At 29.5% G+C, this 24,382-nt stretch overlaps 1 protein-coding gene across 2 annotated transcripts in view; it reads right to left on the bottom strand.

The window, feature by feature from the left end:
* The window catches only part of LOC107438869 (NAD(+) hydrolase sarm1), a 120,568-nt gene extending 100,097 nt beyond the window's left edge, over positions 1–20,471 (bottom strand). The window contains exon 1 of one of the 2 annotated variants that reach the window (XM_087150316.1): positions 20,252–20,471. The gene's annotated coding sequence lies outside the window, so the exon portion shown is untranslated. The remainder of the gene's footprint in view (positions 1–20,251) is intronic. The other variant, XM_087150318.1, reaches the window with a different exon arrangement.
* Between the last annotated feature and the right edge of the window lie 3,911 nt (positions 20,472–24,382).

Here is a 24,382-nt window from a genome sequence, read left to right as displayed (position 1 = left end):
AATACTAACAGGACAACAGTAAATCGATGATAATGTATTTCATCGATATCAGAAAAATGGAAGTGCACCACTCTTGCTTTGGTTTTGCCACGAGCTCAAAATCGTGTTTAAACAGCTATTTTTTTTTTTTTTTTACGAAAAAAGAACTGGGAGTTTCATAAAGAAAAAAGGAGATAATGATTATTACTTTCTCTCCGGAATCGCTTAGACTTTGTTATAATAATTCTGAAACATCCCACATTAAAGAGGTGTGTAAGTAAAGTAAATTGATTATAACCAACTCGACGAAATCCATTAGAACATCAACTAAACCGTAAAAAAAATCCGAATCAAATTACGATACAAAGTACCAGCACTTTGGGTGCATCATTTATAAAATCCATTTTTATCGTAAAATATTATACCGTAACTTTTACAGTAATATTTACTTAATTAGAGTGATTCCGCAATTTCACGGTTACTATTACTGTAAAAATTACGGTATATAAGATTATTTGTTTCATAGCATGTTCTAGTAAAAATGGCTTTTTAACTTAAAAACTACCAGCTCCCTGAGTGTCCGTACATTTTATAATAATTTGATCCGAAATTTTTTATAGATGAGTAGCTAACTTCCGAGTAAGAGCTACTACCTTTTGAATAAGAAAAAAGACAGTTACAAAGTTGCCAAGAACTTTTGACTGCTTATGATTGGTTTTAAATCACGTTACACTGACTTTAGAAAGTTTGAAAACCACAAGACATAAACCTCCTCATAAAAAATATAAGTAAATATTTTATATTATAAAAAATATATTACAATATACCATTGGCTCTAGCCAAATTTTTAGCTCTTTGAATCAGCAATTCACGAACAATATTTTTTTCTTTCTAAATCGTGCTTCATTATCTTTTTAATGTATCTTAACCATTCTACACTCGCCTAGGTGAATTTTGAATTATCTCAATATGAAGATCAAGTAAAACAAAGCTTACACCATAAAAAAAGCATTACTTCAAGATCATAAATTAAGTTTAAAAACATTAAGTATCAAGACTCTGTTCGAAATGATCTTCATTTACAAAATATCTTTTCTAATTAACGAAAGTGTTAGTTAATTAAAATTCAATGCATGACAAACAATACTTTCGAACACAAGTAATTGAAAGCTACACAATAAGATATTCAATCAAACAGTTTCTCGTGAAGGATTAATTAATGAAGAGAGGGAGGATGGAAAAAAAATGGGAAAAAAACTTAAAAGATCTTATATCATCTGAAGCAGGACTCACGAAAGAGAGGGAAAACTCGAAGGTTATACACGAGTTATTGTTCTTCAGAGAGCCTTATTCGAACATTTAGTAGGCCAAGGGCATATCATGCCTTTTACAGCGGAGGACAACTTCCCGAATAATCCTCCATTCATGCGAAAAAACAACACAGCTCTTCAGCTGTTACGTTACTTTAGCTGCTTTCTTCTATGAGTCGACTTTCGAGTGTAGTTTCATTATAAAGAACAAAAATTTGGAAAAAAAATGATAATACGATTTAAAAAAAAATGTAGAACGTTTAACTATGAACGTAGAGTAAATATAACTATAAAATATATATTAACTGTAAACATTATATAAAGTTGAACATTTTCATCTGTTGCATGTTATACTTGATAATGGAAAAAACTTTATCAGCTTCAAAAATTATTAAGGGGTTAAGAGTCGATGTCTTAAGTGCTCAAAAGCAAGGCGTCCATTCTCAAGATACACCAGACGTGAAGGATTTTCGCACATTGTTTGAACCTTCGGCATAAAAACCAGCCGATTACCTCGTTAATTTAATGAGTTCTTAGCCCCACCTCTCCACACCGCTTGGAAATGCATCAAGCCCTAATAGGCTTCATATGGCCAAAGTCGTTTCTCTTGTCGACTGCGGGGTTTTTTTTTTCTGTATTGTTTTTCACATTTGTTTATTTTTCTGTCAGCCACTTTGAGTTTTCTTTATTCAAATCTGGTGAATTTTGAGGATGGGCGCCTGTTTTTGAGACATTTGTTAACAATTTCGGCTTTAATAGTTTCTATGGCCGATGAAGTTCTTCGATGATCAAGTTTTTTTTCCCACCTTCAGTTTTTTGAGATATTTTTTTTTTCTATTCTTGCCAGTATGCGTGCGAATTTGATAGAACCAGGATTTATTTAAAAATGGTTCACATTCTAGATATTGCTATATGATGGATCAGATAGCAATAAATTTTCCCCATCTGTCACATTACTTAACTATTTCTTCCGACGAGTCAACTTTCAAATAAAATTTCCATTTTTGTACAATTTGAATTGAATTAAAAAGGAGACATTTCCTTAATATGTGAATAGTCATATGTGACCATATTTTTGATAGCTTTATATTTCACACATATGTTACGGCAATGAGTAGTTTTCTTTTATTCGAGTCCATATTCGAATAAAATTGAATTACGAAGCAAAGTTTCATCACTAAAAAAGAAGATATTTTGATCATAAAAAATCAAATTAAATTTTAGCTCTGTGCGTGATGACGCTATAAGTTTGAATCGTTTTTTGACCACTACAAGCAGAATTTATAACGACATTATTTCGCTAAATAAAATTAACCATCAATCAAACTTTCGACTACTTTCCGTTTAGCTAGACTGTTCAAAATTCAATTAGAGTGATAACAATTACTGTGCCTGATGCCAATATAAATAACGGCTTTATAAATTTGCTAACAAAATTTTATGTTTTACATCTTATATCCGTCATTAAACAGTCAAACCAATTTTGAGTATACTACTACTAATGTTCAACTCCGCACCCTTGCAATTTTTAACCAATCCAGAAGACAAGGAGACTCCTGGATCAGTACCCCCGGAGGTATTGATTTGTTACAGGAACATGGAGGACTTCGTGACTCGACAGATTTAACGTGCATCAGTCACCATTTACTACACGGAGGTCTTCGGCCGGCTGGGATCGAACCCACGAACTCTTGGACATGGATCCAGTGTCCTTTCAACCAGGCTACACCGGCCCCGCTAACAAAATTTGTCGTAAATCAAAATTTTGACTACGTTTAAAAATTTCAAAAAAAAAGATAAATATTCTTCTCAGACTTGAAACGAAAAACGCATCAACTTTTGCAATAATATACTTCGATCTCCATAAATTCTAAATTCCCCTCACGTCTTTTTAAAGTGGTGCGCCTTATGTTTAAACGTTTCAGGCTGGAAACTTTTTTTCTCCTTTTTAAACTGTCAAAAAAAACGCAGGTTTTAAAATTTTTATCTCTATCTTTTTTTCAAGAACAATTCAATTAACAGTTTTGTTATTCCTTTATAAATTAATAGTTTGTTCGTTTGTTTGCTTTAAATCTATTAAAATGAGTTATTAATAAGATAATAAACAACGTGAATAATTATAGTTTTTTTTCTTAATTATTAGTATAATTTTCAAAATGACTATTATTAGTTTTTAAGTCACAAGTTCCTATCAGAATTGAAGTCTCGATTTAATCTACTTATCAGTATTTTAATAAATTATGTTAATAACTAAATCGTATAAATTAATTTGGGGGAATGCAATCTAGTTTAATTTTTCCACTATCATTATGCTTGTGATTTCTTTTTACTCTTTAATTGGGTGTGGTCCAAAATAATTTTATTGATTTTTTTGTTGCTTTTCTTTTAATTAGGAGAATTTCAATATCTTTTATTAAAGATAAATCAACTTAATTGTTTTTAATGTTACTTGATCGAGCTGAATGAATAATTAATCAATTTATCACTTCTTCTAAGACTGATTTAAATAATTAAGGAATTGACTCATATGCAACATGATCACGCATTTTATGCTAATAAAATAGATAGAAGATTGCTTAAACAAGTTCTATTTTTGATTTAATTTATATTTATTTTTTATAGACGAAATATTTTATTAATGAAAAATTGATAATCAGTGAAATAAGTTGTTTCTGAAAACAACCTCATAAAACTCATTAAAAACGATTTCCTGGCAAGCTATGAATAAGTAATATATTCCCCCAGAAATCATTTCAATTAAAATTAAAAAGTTGTATTTTTCCTTACATCGCACTCTGAAACAATAAAAATTTAAAACAAGTCTATTGTTTTAACCATGATTTAAGTTCACAAGGAAAGTTTTATTTTAAGCAATGCCTTTTAACCTTAGTGATGTACCATCCGGGTATCCAGTGGAAATCGAATTTTGTACCTATCCGGGTCTAGGTACAGGGTAATATTTAGATTCATGACCCGACCAATTCGCTAATTTACAATCCAGCTTTCTTTAACGACTCACTCTCCTCTTTGGAGAAATTCCTATTTGTTGTAGCTGGTCGCAATTAAAATACAATCTTTTATTTATTTTGAAGTCTATTTCCTAAACTAAAAAAAGTCAAGGATCAATTTTTTCTTTATTTAAGAAAATGACAAACATGATTTTTAAAAGAAATGTGGGATAACTGTTCAGATTTATTATGACTTAAGTGAAACTTTGATACTAAGTGGAGACAACATTATAATTAATTAATCTTTTTTGACATACTTAATTTGATACGATTAAATTTTCAATTACATAATGTAGCTTCTGTTGAAAAATAATAATTACTTCAAACAATTTCACTCATCTTTATAGCATATTTATTTAGAGGAGTTGGAAATAAATAATAAAAAAATAGCAGATAAAACAACACCTGGTAGCATAACTGTTACTTTAAGATTAAATCATTCATTCTTCTGTGATAATAACTAACGTCACCAAATCAAATCAAATAAACATAAGATACGAAAAGAATTCATCCCGAAATTATGCCTCTCCTTATAAAATAAATGATAAACATAATATACTTCTCACATCAAATCAGGCTGAGCTAACAACTCGCGGTGAAGATGTCTATCAATGAGTTGGTGGAAAAGGAAAACATTATTATCTGAAATGCTTCACGTCTCGAGTTGACTCCTTATCTTAGCTTCTAACTCATATAGACGATTTTGAGCACTGTTGACAGGTCGGATCGTTTAGCTGTTGTTTCTTTTAATATTTTACCGCGTGAGAGGAGGTGTAAATAAAACGATGTATTATTTTTTTAAAGATTTGTTTTGTCGTCTGACTTTCCATAAATAGTTGTGCACATGAACAAATGCATATTAGAAAGGTTAATAAGTGTCAGCGACCTTATTACGACTCTTGGCAACGATACCGCAGTTACTTCCGTTGTTCAGTATTACTTCTAAATATTTTTGTTTACATAATTAGCAGCTTTTGGCGACCAGCTTGTTCAGCTTTCAAAATTTTATTGTAAAATATATAAACTTTAGCTGTAACCGAGCCGGAAACGCAGCACAACTGTATTTAAGTATTCTAATTCTGTAATCCTTCCTCCAATCCTAACATCTTAATTAGTTACAAATAGAATACGAACCTCATTTTTTTTCACCGAATAACTGTCATGGTGCGTAGCCAAATCTTTCAACAAAAAATAAGCACCCTTTAAGTACTTTTTACACGCACTCAAAAATATTTTTAAGCACTATATACATTGGCAAAATGCAAAATAATTTTCAAAGACTTTACATGATCAAGATAAAATAACTAGTTTCTGACAGAGAGTTTTTTTCTTGGATTATATTAGCCATTAAAAAAGTGATCAAGAAATTTTCCGGTTTTATATCAGAGGGTGAAAAATGAAGCCTGAAATTGAGAATATCTTGCAAAATGCAGCAGAGTTGCACATGAGAGTGCAATAATCTCACAGAACCCAGCTCAGTAGGTGGACATGCGGACTCGCAAGTGTTTCATCAAACATATAAAATGATTGGCACTTTTATAAGCTATGAACTGATGGTACGCCAAAATGGATTGTGGTTGAATGAATTGTGAAAATGTTGAATAGAACAATGTAAAAAGCACGCTTTTGCATAATACGTGGCGAAAATCAACATGGTAAAGAAAAAAAAATCTCATTTTCGAAAACGAAAATTAAGTACTTTTTAAAAACACCCAATGAAAAAAGCGCCTTTAAGGGCTTTTAAAAAACAAAAATTGAAAATAAGCATCTTTAAGCGCTTTTTATAAGCGCTACGCACCATGACTGTTATCCACGCTGAAGTATTTAATTTTATATTTAACTATTTTCAAGAAATGTCCGCAATATTGTCAAAGTTCTTCATATATTGATTTTCAGTTATAATTTTAAATCTGTCCGGCAGCCATTAAATCACTTAAACCGCAGTAAGTATGATTTTGGGACATATCAGCATAGTACACAGCAGCAGTGTTAAAATCATTCCCATTTCTGTCGTGAAATTTGAAATAACTCATTCTAATGGTCCATTATGTGCTGTATTACTACCTCACGTACCTCCTGAGCCATACCTTGAGTATAATGCAATAAATATAAATATGCTATTGCTCGAAAAAGGCAAGCTCCGTCACCAATAATTGGTATGACAGTATGCGGCACTATAGCAACGTATATGTTTAAAACTTCTACAGCCATTTTAAAAGAAAACAGAAATTATTTTGAATAATTACTTAGTAACTTAGTTTTTCTTTCTAAAAATATTAAATCATTCTAAATAAATACTTAAACTAACTACTCAGCGCTACTTAAAACATTACGTAAGACTCGAGTTTATGATGCCACATAAAAGAAATATATACATGTATATTATGTCGTTGCACATCAGGATCACTATCCTTCAAATTTGTCCTCAGCTTGCCAAGAAGGATGCCCAGACGTTTGCATATAAATTTTGTGATTAAGAAACTAAAAATTGCAATAATAAGGGCAGAGCCCGAATATAACCAAGTTGTACCTAAATATTCAGTTTTTTTGCCTTTTACCTGAAAGTTCAAGGTTGTATTACACAATGCGTTTTTTTTTACTTGAAATATTTTAATCTATAACCCTTTTAATCCATAACCATTTTTTTCTCAATATAATAGATTGTATGACTTAAAATTACTAATTCTTATGATTTTTTATTTTATTTTATAATCGTCGTTGAACAGCCGACCCAATTTTGGGTTCACGACTACCAATGTTCAAGTCCCTAATCTTGTAATTTTGAACCCGATTCAGAAGACAGGGGAACTCCTGGATCAAGTATTGGGCCTTCGTGGAGACTTTTGGATGGAATTAGCCCTCATTTGAGTTAAATGGTGAGGAAAACCACGAAAACCTCTCGCAGTTAGACTGACGGCAAGGATACCCAAACCCATGATCCTCCTACCATTGCGTATATTTTACGTCAGCATTGTTGTCGATGCGAAACTCGAATTCAAAGGGCCCTGCTGAAATTTTTATTGTAAGGACTTAATGATATCATAGTACGAAAATAAATTTTGATAGAAGAGAATGATTCTCAACCCCATATACAATAAATTTATAGTGAGTGAATATTATTTGCCTGCCTATTCTGTGTTGGAAAATACAGTGAGATGGTGTGAAAAATTCGGATTTTTCTTTCTTCAAAATTTTATTTGTCTTAAATTTTTGATGGGAGGTTGTTCTCAATTTTTCTTTCATAGTGGTTAGCGCTTATAGGTCTCGTTCAACGGTATTTCTTCATTATAACAATGTTCTGATTTTCGATGCTAAAATTGCAGAACTTAATTTCGGAAGGTCTTGCCAATCGTTAGCTGAATACTACTGATTTAAGTAAAGTGGAAGGTTAACTATTGAAATCTAGGTAACATTTTCTTAATATGGTTTTTCGAAAAAAAGCCACAGTTCAAGTCCCTTTACACATGAAGCTATAATTTTAAATTATGTATGCCATCAGTGAAACATTATCTGGGCTTTAGAGCGGACAAATAACTTAAATATTTTAAGAATTATTAATTTTTTTTAAAAAATTACCAATTGGGCAACTTTTTACCCCCTAAATGAACATCTAAATCTCTACCATATTCTCAGTTTATGCCAATTTTTATGAGCCGAAATAATGCGGCATTAGTGTAAGTTTTTAAATAGCAACAACAATTTAGACCACAAACGTTTCTCCTTTTCAAAAAACTGTGGCTTTTCTCCATATTGACGCTTTGCGTCATTTTCAGAATAAGCAAGGAGATCGCTGGCTAATTTGTCATGCTAAATTTGTCCTAACAATCGTAGGTAAATAATGCCAATTTACAGCAGTTATGAAAATAACATATTATTCGCAAAAAAAGCATCATTTCATGGGAGGACGGAGTTCTCGAAAACGGCCTCAAATGGATGGTGTTTTCAATAGAAGTGTAAACAATAACAATCTCGAGCTCGGGACCTACTCTAGTTCCGGTTAAAAAGTTTGCAGCTGCTTACTACATGTTATTCTGATAGGCGATGTTTTCAAACGGATAATTTTGTTTTCAATAAAAGAAATAAATTAGATAATTTCTGAGCTCAAATCTGCCGTCTTCATAAGATATTAATGTTATTATGTAATTCTGGGGAGTTTGGAGTGAAAATGTGTTTTAGTTATTTTGTTATTTATTATTAAAAAAGGCGACATGGTTGCTAGATTTTGAATAACTCGCTTTTTTGACAGTCTTGATTTGGCCTCTTTCCATTTGTTTATTACTATTTGTTCGTGTTGCAAGCTGTGCACCATCTTACGTCAGTGTTAACACTTTTAGTATTGTAAACACAAGTATTGTTAGCATTGTAAACATAAGTAATAAGTAATCAAATACATTGTTTGCAAGAATCTCAAAACACAATGATGCCAAATGGCTTTAAAATACAACTAAAGCAGTAACCCGGAAATTTAGGCAGTCCCGAGCTCGCAGCGTTCCCTAGTGTAGAAAACACCATCCATAACTACAAAAATCTCTAACCTCCGTAAAATGAAATTTTCTCTACAACGAACATCTTCAATGGAACCTGTCAATTCTATATCATAAAGAGACTCCGCTGTATATCCAAGCAGTAGCACTCACAATCAGATGGGAGGAAGCAACCATTTTGGGGGGGAGGGCGCTGTCTTCAAGTGGATGACTCAAAAATGAAAGCATTTTATATTTCAGCTCACCCGACTTTCTTATATTTTGTTTTTGTTCAGTTTTTTCCTCAGAAACAAAGGTGAATGGCCAGAAGTCGAGACGCCCACGACCTTTTGTTTCCCGCATTGAAAAAAAGACAGTCAAGATAACTTGTTCCGGAGAAATATTAAATAAGACGAAACAAGACAGTTAAAGAAATGCTCAAAAACTTAAAATATCCGGGAACCTTAAACCACAACTGACAGTCTGTTTGGTAAACAAACAGGAAGAAGATATTAAAAGCGTGTCCTACTTTCAGATATACCTTTGAATACAATCTTCACTTTAAAGTTGTTGTTTTTTTATGTATATAAATATATATGTTCGCCCTTAGAAGATGTTCCCAAACTTTGTACTACCTTTAAAGATAACCTTTCGCGTAAGGGAATAAAACAAAAATTGTTATAAAGCATGTGGGCAGATTATTATTGACATTATTACATAAAACCAATTTAAGAGCACAGGAAATGAGGCACCTTTTGGGAATGAGGAAATTTTTTTAAATGGTGCAATCGAAATGCTATACATGAATGGCCTGGGGCGATATAATGATAAGTCACATTTTAAAAGTGTTAAGAAGAGCATTTTTTAAAAAATATTCTTGGTGAAAACAGCTTAATGAAAAGAAAGTGACAAGACTGTTAGGGAAATACAAAAAAAAAAAAAAAAAACCTAAATTAAATTTGAATGTCTGTTTGGTAAACAAATTGAAAGAAGGCGTTAAAAGTTTGTTCCAGGGCTCGAAAAAACTCAAAACTTTTACCCGTCCCCGAGGACGACTTGTCCAACATTGTACCCGTCCTCCTTTGGAACTAACCCGTCGCTTCTAAATAAATAAAAATATAATTTTCTCTTATTTATTACAAACATTTATATAAATTGCACAATGAATTAGTAGTTACTAGGATTACAAATACTAGGATTGCATTATACAGTAATAAAAGGAATACTAGGTTACTAATAGGAAACCAGTATTTCTTTTATAAAATAATTTATTTCTTTTATGAAATAATTTATTTCTTTTATGAAATAATATATTTCTTTTATGAAATAATTTAAATGTCAAATGTCAAGTTATCTGGAATGTCAATTTATCCGAGAGTACTGCGCTTTTTAAATGAATCAAATATGACGTTTGCCAGTTCCACAATCAAGCTAATGATTTACAGAGGTTTCTGCACAGAAATCTGAAAGGGGTTTTCCATTTAGGTAGATGTTCATAATTGCGCTTAACGCTTCTTGTTTAAGACCAGTACGCAATCGCAGTATGTTGCTGTGTTTCTAGATTAGAGGGTCATTTTAGAAGTGAGGCGCTAGACTCTTGTAAGATAACAAAAATTGAAAATGTATCACCAACATTAACGGGAAAATGGCCGTCCGCGCGGACGTCGGATTCGAGAAATTCGTTGTCCGCGGCGAATTTTTGACGGTCGAGGACGGGCGGACGGGTGGTTTTTCGAGCCCTGGTTTGTTCTGTTTTCAAATATAGCTTTGTGCGTAGTCTTCAGTTTAAAATTTTCTTAATATGAGTAATATTCATCCCGGAAAAAAGATGTTCCCTAACAATGCATCACCCTTAGAAATAGCCTTTGTGGATTAGAACATAAAGAAACATGTGGGCATATACTTATTATCATTATTACTTGATAGAGACTCAGGAAATGAGGCACCTTTTAGGAATTAGAATTATTATCTTGAGTTACCAGTTAAGTTTAGTAGCCCCAAAAGCGGCTGTACTGTGAAAAATTTAAATCGATTGACTTGCTCAAAGTAAGAAAAGCTAATAGTGTTGTAAACTAATATTGATGCAAAACTAAACAAAAAAGAAAGAAGAAATAAATTCAAAAAAGGAGGAAAAATCACTAATACGATAGCTAAATCTATATATGCGTGAAGAAGTTAACCTTTTCGAAAGATGAATATGATGGATATGATTATGATGATTATGATAATTAAATGACAAGACTGATTTGTCGAGTTATGGAGAGAAAGTAACGGGCTGTATTGTTGTTTAGAGCGTAATGCGGCTTCATAAAAAAAATTTGAAATTAAAAGGGCAATAGTTTGATGTCTGCATTTCTTAGAAGAAAAAAAAACACTCTTGATTAAAGATATCACGCTAATTCCAATGAATGAATAGAATTGAAATTCCACCCTACGAAAATGTTACGTATCCTTCACGTATCTCTTATCAAGATAATTTATGAATTTTTCCGTTTCTGTTTTTTTTATCTCATTCTCAGTTTTAGTTTTTCAAATCATTAAAAAAATAATCAATTAATATTATTTTTTAATCAGATAAGAAACATTGTATAATTTGATTTTTCTCTACAAGTCAAATTGTTTACTTCTAACCATTCATGATTTTTTTTTGAAATTACATGTTCGAAATTAAAATATGTTTATACTCCTTTATTTAAAATAAATTTAAATTTAATTTAATTTGAACAGTAGACAGATGTACGCTGAGGTTACGGTGACTTCGTCCACCTCATGGGACGCTTTGAAATTTCTAACATAATTTCTTTAAATACTTTTTATAAAACGTTTGCTAGCTTTTATTTCCTATTCCTTTTAAGCTCGTGTAATTTGAATTTTTAAAAAAGATTATTTTAAAGACTTTTTCACGGTTAAAAATATAAAAAATAAAAAATAATTCTAAATAAATAAAATTAAATAATTATTATTATTATTATTATTATATATTTGTATTATTATTATTATATTTGTATAACTGTTTGTTTGACTGTCTTACCTACTCTGTTTTAAAGGGACCAAAGTACCCCAATTTTCTGGGTTTCACAGAAGATCTCAAATATTTCACCCCTTACCATATAAGCTTAAATAGCTGCAATTAACTATCAAATTCAAGATCTAACCTTGTAAAATAATTGCAGTTTATTTCTCTATTCTCAAAGAAACAATTTTTGAAAGGAAAAGTAGTAGAGCTCTAAAAATAACGTAGTAACAAAATACAACTTATTGAAATAAAAATGCCAATCGAATCATGCGATAATATTATAGGATTTGTACTACTAGTATTAATTGAAAAAATGGGCAAAAATATTTCAAAGCAATAAAGTAATTATGTTTGGTTCAACGTGCCCCTAGGTCCAACCCACCCTATCCCCCCCTATATAATACATAAGATTAGTTAACAGACAGTCATGGAATCCAGATGGAATCATTTACTTATGCCAAAATGACTAATTCAAGGAATTAATTTGGGTGATGTTAATATAACATCGCAATGCATCCACCATATTCACTTGACTTGACAATCAACAAGAGCCCATAAATTTAGATTGTGGATAACTATGTGAGAGGAAACTCGCGATAGGGATACCATTTGATGACTCCATGCACTGCGTTCAGTGTAATGTTTACATGAAGCAGAGTTAGGGAAATACTATAAGAGTGGCAACGTCAATCCAATCGTTTAATTTGACGAGTAAGACTGGTAGTGCTTTTATTTTTAAAAAATAAAAAGAGTTGGAAAAAATTTTGAACTGCTTCAAAAACTTCTATTTTGATAACTACCAGTGCATTTAACAATGCATTTAATATAAGCATCAGGTTAGGTGGTTAGATTTGCGATACAAATTCCTTTTATCCTTAATCAAAATATTATTACCAGTTTTGAGTTTGGTTATTCTCCCCTAGTGCTGGAGTTCGTCTCTCAGCGACTGCTTGAACCCCACCCAGCTTAAGATCAATTAATATCAGCTGGAACGAGAAGTAAAGTTGGCTTGTGCGCAATGCTGACCACAATATCATAATTATGCTGTATATGGTCATGAATTTGTGCAGCCCTACGCTCAAAGACTCCTGCTGATGAATTTTTTTTTTAACCATAGGTCCAACCTTTGCTGAGGATTGCTCCAAATGCTCCATTTTATTATTTTTATTATTTCCTCTTAATTTGGCATTTAAATAAATCGTCGTGTTGAAATTGGATAAATTTTAGTTAACTCTTTTAGAAAGATTCTTACAATTTAATAGATTTTAGCACTTCACTAGACTTTCTAGCTTGAAGAATTTAGTAGATTGTTAGCTTTCCGTAATTTTAAAAACGAACAAAAACCCTTACAACCATATGCAATTTATTATCTCTCATTTATATTAGCATCTTTTATAACAAGCGTTAAACAGCCGACAAGTTTTTGAGTTAACGACCATCAATGTATCAACTTCGTATCCTTCTAATTTTGAACCCAGCTTAGAAGACAAGGGGACTCCTGTACAAGCATTGGGACTAACTAGCTTTCGCGGAGAACTTTTTTATGGAACTAACCCGTATTTGCATTACATGGAGAGGAAAACCTTGAAAATCACTCACAGTTAGCCCGAGGGCAAGGGGATTCTAATTCATAATCCGTCTACCACTGAGGATATTTTACGTCAACACTGTGGTAGCCGGATGCGGAATTCGTATCGACCAGCCATCGCTAGGATTTGTAACTATGCCACCTCAGTTGGAGGCTAGCGCTCTATCCCCTGAGCCAGTGTTTCTCAAAGTGTGGTACGCGTACCCCAGGGGTTCAGGAACAGTTCAGCGGGGTACGCGTTCTTATGCAAAATATCTTGCAACAAACGAAAATTTAAAAAATTTTATTTAAAAACAAAGCTAGCCATGAAAATTTATGATTACGTATTTTTCTATTGGCTATTTTTTGCAGAGTTAACAGTTAATAGTAAGTGATGTCAACAGCCAGTTGTGATTTTTAACTTTTGTGCAATTTTTTTCATAGTAAAAAATGTATTCAATTTTTAATTAGTGGTACACAGCGTTACGAAAAGTTTAAAAAGGGTACACAAAAGCCATACGTTTGGGAAACACTGCCCTGAGCCAACATAGCTCACACAAAAAATATTTCTAGAATTTCAATAATTTAACACATAGATTATTCTTACAAGTTCCAGAGATCCATTCAGCTAACTATTATATTTACAAATCATCGCCTAACATATTTTTCAAGTTAGAAATGAATATAAAGCAAAAATTAGTAAGTAGTACGGAAGTGAAAGTTAATATGGGTAAATTTCTATTAGAAAATTCAGGAAAGTCAATCATTTGGCCCGCCGACTAGTCAACTATAGCCCCTGAAAAGTTTCATAAAGTGAATTTCAGTACATTTATTTCATTCTCATGTCACATTTTTTGGTTCTTTTTTTTTCGGAAAATTTACTAGAATCCATTGTTTTGTTAATGTCTATTAATTATAGAAATTTTTAATTCAATTACAAAAAGCTGTACAAAAAATTTACCGATAAAATTAATGATTCCGAGAACCATCTGATATCGCAATCGTGCAAAAAATATCTAAGAGACTTTTTTTTCCTACAAAAAAAAACATCCAATTTTTTGTTTATGTATTTTTTTAAAATTTGTTTTATGGTCAGAACACAAAACGGTGTTAGAAAAATTCCTTTCTCATTTTTACACTGATGAGAAAACTAAACAGAGAGAATAAAAAAAGAAAAGAAAACATCGTTTTTCCTTCAAGATAGCGGTTTTCAGCCAAAAGAATTTTCCACTCTATATATGGTTAAACATAACAGGTATTTATTTATTCAGAAGCTTCCATTTCTTCTCCCATAAACGGTTTCTTTTATTTACTAAAGGAAAACATCTACAAAAATCTATTCTCTTTTGAAATGCGTTCTTTTTTCATTGTCTTGGATTTCGTTTGTGCACAATGACATATTTATTTTTACTAAACATTACTTTAAAATGTTTTTTGCTAACTAACAAACCGAAAACACTTCACTTCAAAGTTAAGTTTAAAAAAGATTGAAAATAACTGATATAGATTTAAAATCATACATATTGAGTCAGATCAGTGCTTGAGGAAGTTTAAATTTAATGCAATTTTTAGGTAATAAGGTGATACGGGCCTAAGTAGGAAAAGGGTCTAAGCTGATTGCAAATTGCCAATTGAAAAAATAAGTTTCTAATCATAAGATAACTATAAATAGTAGACCAAATATTAAATTAATGGAAATATTAAATACAAATATTAGTAATACAAATATTAAGCCTAACTAACATAAACAATAATATCCAGTTATGCAGATATAAACAGCTTATGTAGATATAAACAGCTTTTTTGAATAATTTACCACACGATTTCGTTGGGAAAAAACTATTTACGTTCAAAAAATCATAAAAGCTAACTCATAAGAAAAGAATGAAAGAATGATAATTGTACAAGTTACCATTCACATTTTTAATTTCTATGATAGAGAAACTTTTAAGTGCACATTTACATCATAGAAATAACATACATAACTGTTTTCAAGTTTTTCTTCCTATTTATTAACAACAATTTAATGAAAATAAATGCCTAAGTTTATAATTTTATGTTCATTTCTGTATCTTTATTAATTGTTATTATTGTATTATAAATTAACTGTTACTTTAATTTAGTATCATGCTTAGTTTAGAATTTTTTAGACTGTGTTTAGTCAATTATTTAAACTTTTTAAAGAAATAATTTAGTTATTTTTAATTTATTATCATAATTTTTTTAATAGCAAGCAAAGATCTTAATTAAAAAAAATATAAGTTGCCATCGACATATGAAATTCCGACATTCTATAGAATACCTAGTCATTAAGTAAAAGATCTCGCGTTTTTAGGCTAAGTATGAAATAGGAGTATTATACACTCTGCATAGTTATTTTATAGGACTCCTTAGAATTCTATAGATTGACAAATACACTTCTTAATCTATGAAATATTAATCGTTTCATGTACTTTACTGGTTTGTAATGAATCATTTGACTGAATTCAGAGGCAATCATTTAATATTATATAATATTAATATAAAATATTATACATATTAATATAATACATAAAAATTTTGGCTTTTTATATAATGTTTCAATATTTTATAAAATATCTGATGCTTTGATTGTAACCTATACAATAATGATGAAACGATAGAAATAAAAATTAAACTATTCTGTGAAAAATTCTTGATTAAACTACAGTGTAAACTGCTGCATCATCCATGGAATCCATTTTTACCATAAACCATTAAACCTAATTTTACAGTACTATTTATTACAGTGGTTCAATGATTTTAAGGTAATAATTATAGTAAAAATTATGTATATTAGATTTTATTTTTTGTTCCGCAACATGTACCAGTAAAAATGGATTTTACGGTAAAACTACTGGCACATAGAGAGCCGGTACTTTTTACCGTAATTTGATCTGGAATTATTTACAGTGTGCAATAAATAAAAAAGTAAAATTAATTGGAATATTCAGTGAGAAAAAATACATTTTATTGCTTTTTCAACTGTACATTCTTATTCTTGTGAAATTAAAATCCAATGACATTAAACATCAATTTTAAAGACATGATTTTCAATTGCAATTAAACCTGTCTTTTTGTCAAAACTATTCGCATGGTCTGTTATCGTTCCGACGACAAATATATGTTTCTATATAATAGCTAAGTATTCTATATAATTCTATAGAATGGCTGATTCTTTTATTATAACATATACAATAGCTTTGAATAGATACAAATGAAGATTAAACTACACTGTAAAAAAAAGGACTTTGGTGCATCATCCGTAAACTCAATTTTCACTGTAAAGTATTATACCGTAATTTTCACAGTACTAATTATTTAATGCCAGTGATTCAGTTATTTTACTGTTTGAGTTCAGTTATTTTACGGTTTGAGTTCAGTTATTTTACGGTTTGAGTTCAGTTATTTTACGGTTATGATTACAGTAAAAATTATGGTATATCAGATTTTTCGTTCGGCTACATGTATCTATAAAAAAGGATTTTACGATAAAGTACTGGCACCCTGAGTGCTAGTACTTTTTACCGGAATTTGATCCGGATTTTTTTACAGTGTGCAGTAAATAAAAATGGAAAATTAATTGGAATATTCAGGAGAGCAAGAAATACATTTTATTTCTTTTTCAATTGTGCATTCCAATCCTTGTAAAATTAAAACCCAATGACATAAAACGTCGATTTAAAAGACATGAATTTCAAATGCAATTAAATCTGTCTTTTTGTCAAAATTATTCGCATGGTCTGTTTACTTTCCCATGACGAATATATTTTTCTCCTAGTTCGTAAAGAGTTCAACCCTTTCTCTGCCCAGAAAAGAAAACATTTTTTAAAGATGCTATTGTTATGTTTTAAATATCATCGCTGCCATATATCCGTGAGAAAAGTTAAATGCAAACATGGAAAAAAATTTTACAGCTTGACTGAGCACATCAAGGAGGTTTGATCAAATATATTCAAAATGTTAAAATTAATTACCATTCTCCATTTAAACGAGAAAAGGCCACCGAGAAAAATTTTTAAAATTCAAGTTTAAGCTAATATTGCTTTTCTGACGATTTTTAAAAAAGAGGCATCAAGTATTGCTTAAACTTGAAAATTTGGGGAAAACTTTTAAGTATTAAATTGAAATTTTAAAATAAATCACACAATTTGTATCGAATTTGCATCTAATAGAAAACTTTCATTGAAGGTAATAATTGCAATATTTTGACTGAACAAACCTCTAATTATTGCAAAATAAGTCTTGTTTTTCTAAATGAATAATCAGTGGATAAAGTCAACGTAACTAATTAGTTTTACAATAGTATGTTCTGAACCAAATATGAAATTGCTAATTAAATAACTTTTAAATATTATTTGGTTTCGATTGCTAAAACTTATTTATTTGTTTCTAATTTTCAAATCTATAAGATTAATGTTTCGCTTGGTTTTCTGGTGCTGTGAAATGCTTCGTTAGAAAAGTTTTAATTTATTTTTCGTGCTATTTTTAATTTTTCTACATGCTCTAATTCTAAAAGCGTTACTACTTTTAGAACGCACAAGGCGCTATTTTTAAGAAAGTACAGCACATACCTGAGTTGTTATCATATCTTCAAGAAATGACTATCATATCATCAAGAAATATTAATCATTATATAATATTAACAATTATATATTATTATTACAAAGTTAATTATTAAAATTTATTATTATTACAATCTGTATAATATTAATAATATTATTATCAAGTAATTATTAGTACTTCTTTACTAATAATAATATAATATTAATATTATTATAATTAAGTAAATTATTATAAATTAATATTATAAATTATTACAACAATCTGTATAATATTAATAATATTATTATCAAGTAATAATAAGTACTTCTATATTAATAATTATATGATATTAATAATTATATATTACTATCATTATAATTAAGTAAATTTTTATAATACTATTATTATATTATGGTAGTTATAATTAAGTTAAATATTATATTACTGTTATTATATTATATTATTACAATCTGTATAATATTAATAATATTATCAAAGTAATTATTAAAACTTCTTTGAAAACTTTAAAAAAAGTGATTAGATTAACTGTAAGCAAACAAATGATTTTATAAAATACGCAAATAGTCATCTAAAACATTTCAAAAAAAAAATTTTTTGAAAGTGAGAAAAATGAACAATATAAAAAATTAATTATAATTTCAATTCAAAATTAATTACATATATATTTTTAAATCAAAATTAATTTGATATCTACTTTTTTCAACTAATAATACTCTCAAACGAAGATTTGGATTACGATGTATAATTGAGGTAAATAATAATATTAATAAAATTATTTTATTTTCAACAAAAAATTGTGTAAAAATACGATGATCATGCATTAAAAGCAAGGCTCCTACTAAAACACTTATAGAAATTATATATAGGAAATATACCAATTTTAGTTTTGCAGAAATCAATTCAAATACTTTTAATTAAAAACATTTTTATCTAACACCACTCTGTACCAATACTAGCTTATAAACTAGTCTTTTTTTATACAGTTTGTTCCAACTCCAACGGTAACAAAGAATAGCTTTTAAGCAATTTGCTTTGGATTAACTTTTCTCTTTCTTTATTCGAAATATTGGTTATTTCTCATCATTTTTATCAAGTATTTAGGCACAAAATAAAGAAGATGATATTAAAAATAAATTAAATATTTAATTAAAAAAATTTATTTCAATACTAATAATACTTCATTTCTATAAAATGCATACAAAAAGTATTATTATCATGGACGTCTCACTCGTCTCAGGGCCCCATTTTTTGAGGGGGACGAAATTAAACTCACAATGCTTATCGCTGAATTTCAAACATAAGGAGAAAATTTTTTTATAAATCTGCTTAATACTTGCAAAAAAAAAATTATTATTTTAACTCTTTCATTTTTTACTTTAAAGAATTTATATCGATGATAATTCAATACATTTTTTTTAATATTTCTGAAATATTGATGAAACTTTTAGAGATTTCCAATTATTGAGGAGAACATATACCCAACGTCGTCGTCTCCTCCAACGAAACTCATTGTTATTAGTATTTGAATTAATGATTTCAGTATTTAAACAAATGAATGGGGCAACTAATATTACATACAATTTCCTTAGGGGCATGAAATTTTTTCAAACATAAGACACCGAAATTCTCAAAATAATTTCAATTTTGCTTGAATAGAACAACTTATATAAATGAATTTTTTGCTTTATATTTATTCACCAAGTGGTTAACGTTGAAAAACACAGTCCTACAAAGTTAATCAATATATGATAGAAGCATTATAATTGAATATTTATTTTAATGTAAAATAGTAACTTAAATAATTCTTCATTATTTTTTTAGCGCTGTAATAAGTATTAGTTTACAAATTACAGGCTTAAATTTAGATAACGAAATAAAAAATTATTATTAATATGTATGATATGTGTAAAATTTATTGAAATTTATCTTAGTTTATAAATAGATGAAGTGATTTCTAGCTGAAAAAATTTTTTAAAAAATAGCTAGTTTTGGTTTAATTGAGCAATCACTGAAATCTGAATTATGCTTAACTTGTTAAAAAACGAAGAAGAAAAATCAAACATAACCGAATTTAAAAATTTTATAGTCCGTCACTAAAACCTGAATTAAGCTTAACTTATTTAGAAACAAAGAAGAAAAATCAAACATAACCGAATTTATAATTATACAGTCAGTCACTGAAACAGGAATTAGACTCAACTTATTTAGAAACAAAGAAGAAAAATTAAACAAACTGAATTTATAAATTATAAATTAGTAATGAATTAAACGACAGCAATTAAAAATTAATGAAATAATTTCAACTAATAATAAACTTTACATACCGAAATTCACTTCGCTGTATTTACGTTTCTCATCGTATTTTTAAAAGTAGCAAAATAGCTCTGAAGTTTAACAGGTGGTCCTAATCAAATGCCTTCTTTCAGCTGGTTGCATACTTGTTGATATTCGTCTGCCACTCGCTATGCCCCTGTCAAACGACTTCGTACGGAACAGTATAATGCTTTTTATTTGTGAAAATGAAATAAAAAAAAGAACAGAAAAACATAAGAACTTGTTCTCACTCACTGCTGAGAAAAATTTATGCTAAAAGAAGTTGTGCTGCCATCTATCAAGTATTATTGTAAAATATAAAAATTATTCATTTTCATACTCACATAAGAATTATGACTCAAGTGATTGATTGATTATCAAATCAAAATCGTTATTTCTCTCTGGTCTTATAATAAGCAAAAATAACACTTAGATAATTTCCAAAAAATTTAAAAAAGAAAACAAGTAATAATTTAACATAGTATTAAATTCAAAGTTCAGAAAAAGGAGAACGAAAAGGACAAACCAGATTTTTAAGACAATTAATAATTATCTCTTTAAATTTATGCAACTTTAATAGCAAAAAATAAATAAAATACTTCAAAAAATGTTCAAAATTGTTGGATGAGGGATGTAGAATTATATTTTTAAAAAGTAGGCTTTTACATTATTTCATTTTTATAGTGCGGTTATATTTTGGTGCTGCCATCTAATGTTCATTTTAAAAACAAGATTTTAAATAAAATTTGTCTGATCCATAATTACCGCAGAAAGTGTAACATTAAGACGTATACTATAAATGTCAGTATATTTGTAATATGTATAAATTATGCATACTATTCAATAAATTAATTTACTCGTGTTCGTGTTATCGTTTACATTAAATAAAGAGGAAGGAACTTGAAGTTCAATTATTTATTTTGAAATTATTCAACAATTTGCACATAAGCATTTTAAATATTATTGATTACGTTTTAGAAAAAGAACTTTAAATTCAGCGGGAAAATTGTTTTCGAGATGTTAATAAGTTACCTTCTAAGTCAGTCACTTGAAATTGATTCCTAATGCCATTTCCATAGAGATAGGAAAGATGAAGTACATTTAACTTAATTTTTAGCCACTCTAATGCTAGAACATGCAAAAAACCGGCAAGTTTTATTTTTCTTTAACACGCGTCAAAAGGCAACACTTTCCGACCAAATAGGTTCAGCGCCCCACTGTGGTAGAAAACTTAGCTATGTGATACAGAGGATGAATTTATCGTTTTCTTTTAATTCTTTCTTTTTTAATTGCATCTATAAAATCTTTTTAATCGTTTATTTATCTTGCTTTATTTCGATAAAATGTTTCTTTAAAACTCTCGAGTGTTGAGGAAGGCAAAAGTACAATTTGTAAAGTAAAATATGTTTAGCAAAAATATTTTTTTCTCTGTTTTTCTTTTGCTATCAAAGTGATTCACTATTAAATTTACGTCTATTTTGAATATAATACTTATTTGTGTGTATGCACCATTAATCCTTTTAAACTGATCAATGATAACCGCAGCCTTGGAATTTTGAACCCTACCCAGACGACAAGGAATCTCCTAGGCGAAGTATTGGGAGAAATTTTGCCTTCATAGACGACTTTTTGATGGAACTAACCCGCATTTGCGTTACATGGAGAGGAAAACCACAAAAACCTCCCATGGTTAGCCTGACAGCAAGGGGAATCTAATCCGTGGTTCGTTAACCAGTGAGGATATTTAACGTCAGCACTGTGGAAGCTATATCCCCTGAGCCATCGCGGCTCTCACTTTGATTATTGAGATAATTTGACATATTAAATAAAAAAATAATTAATTATTACTGAACACGCAATAAACAGATTTTTTTTTAGCTATAAGCTAGCACACGTCATAGATATTATCTATAAAATATGTAAAATGAAATAAATAATAAATAAATAAATAAAATAAAACAATCGTTTATAGTTTTCAAACAATGGCTACTGCTGAACCAATGAGAAAATTTTATTTTTAAAATATCTCTCCCAAATGATCAAATTTTTTTTTTTTTTTTTTTTTTTTTTTTACAATTTTTAGGAATGAGAGCTATAACTTCTCCTTTCAGCCACTGTTCAAATTTCAGGGTGATAGCAGAATATCTGTCCTCATATTTAAATCCCAGATACATCCTTATATCAGAATATCAAATTATCCTTCTTGCATCGTAAACGGAATCCACTTTCATGTTTCAAACTTCATGTTTCTATCTTCAGTAGTTAAGGCTCTGCGATGATGAATCAGTCAGTCAGCCAAAAAGGACATGTCTTTATATCTGTACAGATCATTTGGCCGAATGTTATTGCTCGAGGTCCACTCCTGAGAGTCAAAAATCACCATAATTAACAATTTTCTCCGATATTTCCAAAATTAATTTACTTAAATTCTCGGAAACAATTATTAACGAAGCTGATATTTTTATAATCCTTTTTGGCAAATGAACTAATGACGGTACTCGTTTCGAAGGTCGTAAAAATTTGCCTTACCATTATTGCCCCCAATGATGCGTAATTAAATGTGATATTAAACACTACTGGTATAGCCGTTATAAGTGTGGTGGTAATGAGGATCATTTTATACCAATATAGGTATTGTGGTAATAGGTTTTTACCAACCCTCCGAAACGGATATGTACCCTAATATCACCATACTAAACATTCTAGGCATCTAATACACAAACCTTATTATTTTATTATTTGTTGTATATTCTAGAACAGCTTCATATTATCAGATTTACAATAATAGGAACTAGGAGTTCGCCTCACTAAAAGAAAGATTAACTATGCAAATTAACAAAATTAACTAGGCAAATTAACATAGATTAACTATCAAATTAACATAGATTAACTAGCAAATTAACAAATTTCAAATTAACTATGCAAATAGGCAAATAGTAGGGGAGAGTGGGGTCAATTGTAACAGGGTACGATTGTAACAGAGCAAATATTTCGAGTATCGGATTCTAGATTTGGTTCCTAGGTGGCACACAAGTTGTATTTAATAAATCTACATGTACACCCCTGCTGGCAACCATATTTATGTACTTTTGAAAGAGTTACATCACAAAAGATATTTTCACGCTACGTAAGTACTTTTTTTGGTATTAGAATATTATGTTGTAACAAAGTAATTTTGTTTAAACAAATAAAAATTATTAACCGAATATGTAAGTGGACACCTTAATTAACATTTCAAGGAAAAAAAATTAGTTTTGTTAATTAACTAGCATTGATTTTAACAAATGAAGCTGAAATGGCGTCTTGGGGACGATTGTAACAATAAGTAAAGGGACGAATGTAACAGCTGAAAATAAATAATCTTATGTTTACAAACCATTACTAAACTCTTTAAGAACCACCAATAGTTTCCTATAGCATTTATATTATGTTGCACGTGCATTATTTTATTTGTCACCTTTCACAGCATAAATTAAAATTTTTAACCCCTTAAAGTTAAAAGTTTAACCCTTTAGTTCTCTGCTCATTATTATTTTTACTCCTATAATATCACTACTATTTTGATCAATAAAAAATATATCACAACTATGATAATATGTATAATTAACTATGTTTTAGTTGAATTTATGAACTGTTACAATTGACCCCGAAAGTGGGGACAATTGTAACAAGTGTATGACTGTCAAAAATTGTTAATAACTAATATAATAACATTTAAAATAAGGTATTTATTTTTTTTTTCTAGTAGAGGATAGTCTACTTTACTCGTCTGTCAATTAATACTAATAATATATTGTATTTTTCGTTAGTTAAAAATAGTTAAGTAAAAAATGTTACAATTGACCCCACTCTCCCCTATCATTTGAAATGTAATATTCCGGATCTACCACAATTTTCCCATGGCTTTATCGATAACTTCGAATTTATTTTATTAGCTCTTGTTGAGTTCTAATTATTTAAGTTTATAGATTTAATGTAAGACTAAGTTTATAATTTTAATATAAGAAACACAGGCTTTCATGTACCTTTTAAAATACATAGCTTCATATACCTTTTAAACCGATTTCGATGACGTCATCACAGTACGTAGCGAAATTAGTAACGTTTATTTCATTTATAATAACCTAACAAAGGAAACCAAA

Source organism: Parasteatoda tepidariorum, chromosome 8 (genome assembly GCF_982258835.1).
Source record: "Parasteatoda tepidariorum strain Cologne lab strain chromosome 8, Ptep-v5.0, whole genome shotgun sequence".
NCBI classification, from domain to species: domain Eukaryota; kingdom Metazoa; phylum Arthropoda; class Arachnida; order Araneae; family Theridiidae; genus Parasteatoda; species Parasteatoda tepidariorum.
The sequence above is the reverse complement of the archived record's forward strand: the minus strand, read 5'-3'. Positions and strand labels throughout refer to the sequence as shown.